At 42.6% G+C, this 7932-nt stretch overlaps 1 pseudogene; it reads left to right on the top strand.

Annotated features, from left to right (window-relative positions):
* The first annotated feature begins 218 nt into the window (after positions 1–218).
* On the top strand, positions 219–4340 carry LOC131279844 (cofilin-1 pseudogene; annotated as a pseudogene).
* Positions 4341–7932: the final 3592 nt, after the last annotated feature.

Genomic DNA, 7932 nt, shown 5'->3' with positions numbered 1-7932 from the left:
GACACTTCAGAATTTTCAAAATACAGAATCATGTCATCCACAAGTAATGAAAGTTTTACTTCCTCTTTTCCTATTTGGATGCCTTTAATTTTTTTTTCTTGTCTAATTGCCCTGCTAGAACTTCTAGCACACTGTTGAATAACGATGGTGACAGGGGGCGTCCCCGTCTTGTTCTGGATCATAGAGAGAAAGCTTCCAACCTTTCCCCAATGCGTACGATGTTGGCTGTGATTTTTTTTATATATACCTTTTATCATACTGAGGAATGTTCCTTCTATTTCTGTCTTTTGAAGTGTTTTGTCCAAAAAAGGATGCTGGATTTTGTTGAATGCCTTTTCTGCGTTAATTGAGATTATCATGTGTATTTTTCCTTCAGTTTGTTAATGTGGTATATTATGTTCTTTGATTTTCTTTTTTTTTTTAGATTGATTTATTTTTTATTTCTCTCCCCTTCCTTCCCACCCTAGTTGTCTGCCCTCTATGTCCAGTTGCTGTGTGTTCTTCTGTGTCTGCTTGTATTCTTGTCAGTGGCAACTGGAATCAGTGTCTCTTTTTGTTGCGTCATCTTGCTGTGTCAGCTCTCCGTGTGTGCAGCACCACTCCTGGGCAGGCTGCACTTTTTTCACGCAGGGCAGTTCTCCTTATGGGGTGCACTCCTTGCGCGTGGGGCTCCCCTATGTGAGGGACACCCCTGAGTGGCACAGCACTCCTTGCTCGCATCAGCACTATGCATGGGTCAGCACACCAGATGGGTCAGGAGGCCCTGGGTTTGAACTCTGGCCCTCCCGTGTGGTAGGTGGATGCTCTATCAGTTGAGCCAAATCCACTTCCCTGATTTTCTTATGTTGAAATAGCCTTGCATACCAGGAATAAATCCCACTTGGTCATGATGTATAAATCTTTTGATACGGTGTTGGATTCCATTTGCAAGTATTTTGTTGAGAATTTTTGCATCTATGTTCCTTAGAGTGACTGGTCTGTAATTTTTTTTCTAGTAGTATCTTTATCTGACTTTATATTAGGGTGATGTTGGTTTCATAAATTGTGTTCAGTAATTTTCCCTCCTCTTCAAATTTTTTACACGAGTTTAAACAGGATTGATGTTAATTATTTTGAAATGCTTGATAAAATTCCCCTGTAAGGCCATCTGGTCCTGGACTTTTCTTTGCTGGGAGATTTTTGATGATGGATTCAATCTCTTTAAATGTGATTGGTTTGTTAAGTTCTTGTATTTCTTGCAGCATCACTGTAGGTTGTATGTTTCTAGGAATTTGTCCATTTCATCTAGGTTGTCTAGTTTGTTGGTGTATAGTTTCTCATAATATCCTCTTATAATCCTCTTTATTTCTGTGAGGTCAGTCATAACATCCCCCTTGTAATTTGTGATTGTGTTTATTTTTTTTTTTTAAGATTTCTTTCTTTCCTTCCCCCCCCCCCCCCCCAATATCTGCTCTCTGTGTCTATTCACTGTGTGTTCTTCTGTGGCTGCTTGCATTATCCAGTGGCACTGGGAAACTGCATCCCTTTTTTGTTGCATCATCTTGCTGCATCAGCTGTCTGTGTGTGCAGTGCCACTCCTGGGTGGGCTGCGCTTTTGTCGCATGGGGCCGCTCTCCTTGCAGGGCGTACTCCTTGCATGTAGAGCTCCCCTACGTGGGGGACATCCCTGAGTGGCACAGTACTCCTTGCATGCAGCAGCACTGCGCGTGGGCCAGCTCACCACATGGGTCAGGAGGCCCTGGGTCTCAAACCCTGGACCCTCCATATAGTAGGTGGACGCTCTATCAGTTGAGCCTCAACTGCTTCCCTCTGATTGTATTTATTTGAATTTTCTCTCTTTTTTTTTCTTTGTTAGTCTGGCTTGGGGTTTGTCAATTTTATTTATCTTCTCAAAGAACCAGCTTTTGGTAATGTTGATTTTCTCTATGGTTTTTTGTTCTCAATTTCATTTATTTCTGTTTAATCTTTATAATTTCTTTCCTACTGCTAGCTTTGGGTTTGGTTTCTGTCCTTTTTCTAGTTTCTCTAGTTTTTTAGTTAAATATTCAAGGTTAGCTCTTTCTTCCTTAATACAGGCATTTAGTGCTATAAATTTCCCTCTCAAATCTGCTTTTGCTGTATCCCATAACTTTTGTTGTGTTCTAGTTTTCATTGTTGCAATATATTTACTAATTTCACTTATAATTTCTTCTTTGACCCACTGATTGTTTAGGAGTGTGTTGTTTAGCCTCCACACATTTGCAAAATTTCCCCTTTCCCACCTGTAGCAGTTTGATATTGTTTATAAATTTCAAAAATAGATATTGGTTTCTATTTGTAAACCAGTCTGTTCCTCTGGGATATTAGATTGTACTGGATTCAGAGGTTTCACGTTTAATAATGATTATAGCTTTGATTGGGTCACGTCAGTCGGACTTTAGTCCCTGCCCCTTCGGTGGTTGGGAACTCAGAGAAAACCACATGGCAGAGGAGTTAGCTGGAGTTTTTATGCTGGAGCCCCAGGAAGTATGCGGGAGAAGAACACAGAGGAATAGAGACAGCTCCAAAGACATGGCAGAGGCCCCAGGAAGAGAGAGAGCCTGGTAGTCTACACGTGGCCTTGTGGAGAGAAGAGCAGCTGAGTCCAGAGAGAAACAAGCCCTAGGAAAGAGACAAACCTACTGGAAGAAGGTGGGGCCACAGAGCCTTTGGAAGAAGAAAGCAGGCTGAGCCCTCGCAGACGTTGGCAGCCATTTGCTCCAACACGTGGCAACAGACTTTAGTGAGGGAAGTAACTTACACTTTATGGCCTGGTAACTGGAAGCTTCTATAAATACCCTTTATAGAAGCCAACATATTTCTGTTATATCGCATCAGCACCCCTTTGGCTGACTAATACACCATTTATTAAAGATTTCCAGTTTCATTCCATTATGATCTGAGAAGGTGCTTTGTGTAATTTCAGGCATTTTGTTTTCTTGTGACCCAACACGTGGTCTCTCCTGGAGAAGGATCCACAGGCACTTGAGAGGGATGTAGAACCTGCCGCATTGGGATGCAGCCTTCTGTATATGTCTGTTAGGTCTAAGTCGTTTATCATGGTGCTCAAGTTCTCTGTTTCTTGTTGATCTTCTGTTTAGTTGTTCTATCTAATGATGTGAGTGGGGTGTTGAAGTCTCCAACTATTACTGTAGAGATGTCTGTTTCTCCCCTCAGTTTTGCCAGAGTTTGTCTCACGTATTTTGGGGCACCCTGGTTAGGTGCACAGGTATTTATGACTGCTGTATCTTCCTGGAGGATTGTCCCTTTCACTAATATATAATGGCCTTCTATATCGCTTACAACTGTTTTGAACTTAAAGTCGGTTTTGGGCGCTCAGTCGGATTCCGGCAGCGGTGGTAGCGGCTCGCCTCGGCTGGGTCTGCCTCCTCCACCCCTTGCGCTTCCAGAAACGTGGCCTCCGGCGTCATCAGGGCGTTCAACGACTCGAAGGTGCGCAAGTCATCAACATCAGAGGAGGTGAAGAAGCGCAAGAAGGCTGCGCTTTTCTGTCTGAGTGAGGACAAAAAGAACGTCCTCCTGGAAGAGGGCAAGGAGACCCTGGTAGGTGATGTGGGCCACACCGTTGACGACCCCGACACCGCCTTCGTGAAGGTGCTGCCAGACAAGGACTGCCATTACGCCCTCTGTGACGCAACCTGTGAGACCAAGGGGAGCAAGAAGGAGGGCCTGGTGTTTATTTTCTGGGCCCCTGAGTGTGCACCCCTCAAGAGCAAAATGATCTATGCTGGGTCCAAGGATGCCATCAGGAAGAAACCGACAGGAATCAAGCATGAATTACAAGCTGCTACGAGGAGGTCAAGGACTGCTGCGCCCTGGCAGAGAAGCTGGGGGACAGTACTGTCATCTCCCTGGAGGGCAAGCCTTTGCGAGCCCCTCCAGTCCCCTGCCTGGGGCATCCGGCAGCCCCAGACCTGACCATGGGGGTTGCAGGCTGCCCCCTTCCTGCCAGACCAGAGGGGCTGGGGCAATCCCAGCAGGGGGAGGGCAGTCCTTTCACCCCAGTTGCCAAGCAGTCCCCCTACCCCCTGGACCTTCCTTCTCCCCCCACTCCTGGCAGTTCTGGTCTCCCCAAACTTCTTTTATCTTCTGATTCCTTTCGGGTTGAAGCAGACCAAGTCCCACCCCACCCCCAGGCACCCCAATTTGGGAGGGCCTATGTATTTTTTTAATGACTGACATCTTCTCCTCATCCATTCCTTCCTCGCCCTTCCCGTGCTGCCAACTTCTAACCGCAATAGTGATTCTGTGCTTGTCTGTTTAGTTCTGTGTATAAATGGAATGTTGTGGAGATGACCCCACCCTGTGCCCACCCGTCTCCTTCCCCTCTTCTCTTGGTCCTGGCTGCTCTGGTGGACACAGGACCAGTAAGGAACCCCCAAATAAAAACAAAAAAAAAAACAATAAAAAGACTGACAATGGGGGAAAAAAAAGTCGATTTTGTTTGATATTAGCGTAGTTAACCCTGTTCTTTTTTCATTACTATTTGCGTGGAGTACCTTTTTCCAATCTTTCACTTTCAGCTGGTTTGTATTCCTGGGTCTAAGGTGAGTCTTTTGTAGGCAGCATTTGGATGGCTCATGTTTTCTTTATCCATTCTCTCAGCCAGTATCTTTTGATTGAGGAGTTTAATCCATTCACATTCAATGATATACTGTAAATGCATTGTTTATTTCCTTCATTTTATTCTTTGGTTTTCATATGTCATATCCTATTTTTGTCTGTCTTTTTACTCTTGTGACTGTCCTTTCTGCTATTCTTTCTTCTATACTCTCCTCCAAGCCTGTCTGTCCTGTTTTTTTCTTTCAGGCTCTAGGGCTTCTTTTAATATTTCCTGCAAAGGTGGATTCTTTTTTATGCACTCTCTTATTTTCTATTTGTTATACTCACCTTCATATTTGAAGGACACATTTGCTGGATAAGGATTCTCAGCTGGCAATTTTTCTTTTTCAGTATCCTAATTGTATCATACCACCATCTTCTCACCTTCATGGTTTCTGATGAAAAATCCTGACTAAATCTTAGTAGTCATCCCTTGTGTGATGGTTTGCTTCTCCCTTGCTGCTCTCAGGATTTTCTCTTTGTCTTTGATGTTTGACATTCTGAGTAGTGTATGTCATGATGTAGGTCTATTTAGCTTTATTCTGATTGGGGTATGGTGCACTTCTTAGATATGTAAGCTCATTTCTTTTGGGGAAGTTGGGAAATGTTCTACTATTTTTTCCTCAGATACTCTTTCTGTCCCTTTTCCCTTCTCTTCTCCTTCTGAAACTCCCATGACATGTATGTTGTTGTGGTTCATATTGTTATTCAACTCTCTGAGCCCCTGCTTGATTTTTTCCATTATTTTCTTTCTCTGTTCTTTTCTCTCTTCAATTTCAGCTATTGTGTCTTCAGTATCATTTATTCTTTCTTTTATCATTTTGAGCCTGCTGTTGTATGCCTCTGTATTAGTCAAAGGGGTGCTCATGCAAAATACCAGAAATTGGTTGGTTTTTATAAAGACTATTTATTTGGGATAGGAGCTTACAGATACCAGGCCATAAAGCATAAGTTACTTCCCTCACCAACGTCTTTTTTCACGTGTTGGAGCAAGATGGCTGCTGACGTCTGTGAGGGTTCAGGCTTCCTGGGTTCCTCCCTTCCAGGGTCTTGCTTCTCTCTGGGCTCAGGGCTCCACTTTTCTCAGGGCTTGCTTCTTCCTGGGCTCAGCGTTCCTCTCTTCCTGGGGCTTGCTTCTCTTTCCTCTATGAGCTTACTTCCTGGAGCTCCAGCTTACGGCTTCAGCATCAAACTCCAACATCAAAACTCCAACCTCAAAACCCCTCAACTCTGTCCTTTGCCGCCTTTTATCTGTGAGTCCCCACCCCTCAATGCCCTATGACATAGACCTATCAAAGCCCTAATCATAACTTAATCACGCCCAGGTACAGACCGGATTACAAGCATAATCCAGTATCTATTTTTGGAAATTCATAACCGTATTAAAATGCTACAGACCCAAGAATACAAACCAGGTGAAAGTGAAAGTTTGGAAATATACTCCACACAAATAGTAACCAAAAAAGAGCAGGGGTGCCTATACTAATATTGAACAAAACAGACTTTAAATGCAAAAATTATAAGTGATACAGAAGGTCATTATATATTAATAAAAGAGACAATCCACCAGGAAGATATAGCAGTCATAAATATCTATGCATCTAACCAGGGTGCCCCAAAAGACATGGGCAAACACTGGCAAAACTGAAGGGAGAAATAGACATCTCTACAATAATAGTTGGAGACTTCAACACACCACTCACATCATTAGACAGAACAACTAGACAGAAGATCAACAAGGAAACAGAGAACTTCAACAAGTTTAGACCTAGCAGACATATACAGAACGTTGCATCCCAAATCAGCAGGTTATACATTCTTTTCAAGTGCCTATGGATCTTTCTTCAGGATAGACCAGGTATTGGGGCACAAGAAATATAAAATGATTGAAATTATACAAAGCACCTTCTCAGATAATAATGGAATGAACTTCAAAATCATTAATAGATGGGAAAGGAGGAAATTAGAAAATGTGTGGAGGCTAAACCACACACTCCTAAACAATCAGTGGGCCCAACAAGAAATTATAAGTGAAATTAGTAGATATACTGAGATAATGAAAACAAGAACACAACTCATCAAAACTCTTGGGACACTGCAATGCAGTGCCAAGAGGGAAATTTATAGCCCTAAATGCCTATCTTTAAAAAGAAGAGTTAAAACCATCTGGAAGCGGACTTGGCCCAGTGGTTAGGGTGACCGTCTACAACATGGGAGGTCCGCGGTTCAAACCCTGGGCCTCCTTGACCCATGTGGAGCTGGCCCATGCGCAGTGCTGATGCACGCAAGGAGTGCTGTGCCACGCAGGGGTGTCCCCCGCGTAGGGGAGCCCCACGCGCAAGAAGATCGTCCCATAAGGAGAGCCGCCCAGCGCCAAAGAAAGTACAGCCTGCCCAGGAATGATGCCACATACACGGAGAGCTGACACAAAAGGTTACACAACAAAAACACAGATTCCCGTGCTGCTGACAACAACAGAAGCGGACAAAGAAGAGCAGCAAATAGACACAGAGAACAGACAACTGAGGCTGGTGGGGGGAAGGGGAGAGATAAATAAAATCTTGAAAAAAAAAACAAAGATCTAACAAAACAGCTGGAGTAACTAGATAAAGAACAGGAAACCATTCCCAAACCAAACAGAAGGAAAGAAAAATTAAGATTTGAGCAGAAATACATGAAATTGAGAACACACACACACAAAGAGAGAAAATCAACAAAACCAAAAGCTGGTTCTTTGAGAAGATCAATAAAATTGACAAACCCTTAGCTAGACTATCAAAGAAAAAAAACAGAAGATGACAAATAAATACAATCTGAAATGAAGGAGGGGAAGTTACAATTGACCCAACAGAAATAAAAAAGATCATAAGAAGATATTATATTATGAGAAACTGCATGCCAACAAACTAGACAACCTAGATGAAATGGACAAATTGCTAGAAATGCACAAACTACTTATATTTACTCTACAAGAAATACAAGAACTTACCAAACCAATCACACTTAAAGAGATTTAATCAGTCATCAAAAATCTCCCAACAAAGAAAAATCCAGGACCACATGGCTTCACAGGTGAATTATACCAAGCATTTTGAGAAGAATTAACACCAATCCTGTTTAAATTTTTCTAAATAACTGAAAAGGGGGGAAATTACCTGACAAATTTTATGAAGTCAACATTACCTAATGAAAATTATAGATCAGTCTCTCTAAAGAACATAGATGCAAAAATTCTCAAAAAAAATACTTGCAAATAGAATCCAACAGCATATCAAAAGAATGCTACACCAT

The sequence above is a fragment of the Dasypus novemcinctus genome, chromosome 1, assembly GCF_030445035.2.
Source record: "Dasypus novemcinctus isolate mDasNov1 chromosome 1, mDasNov1.1.hap2, whole genome shotgun sequence".
In the NCBI taxonomy this organism is placed as follows: Eukaryota; Metazoa; Chordata; class Mammalia; order Cingulata; family Dasypodidae; genus Dasypus; species Dasypus novemcinctus.
This window is presented reverse-complemented; position numbering and strand designations above follow the sequence as displayed.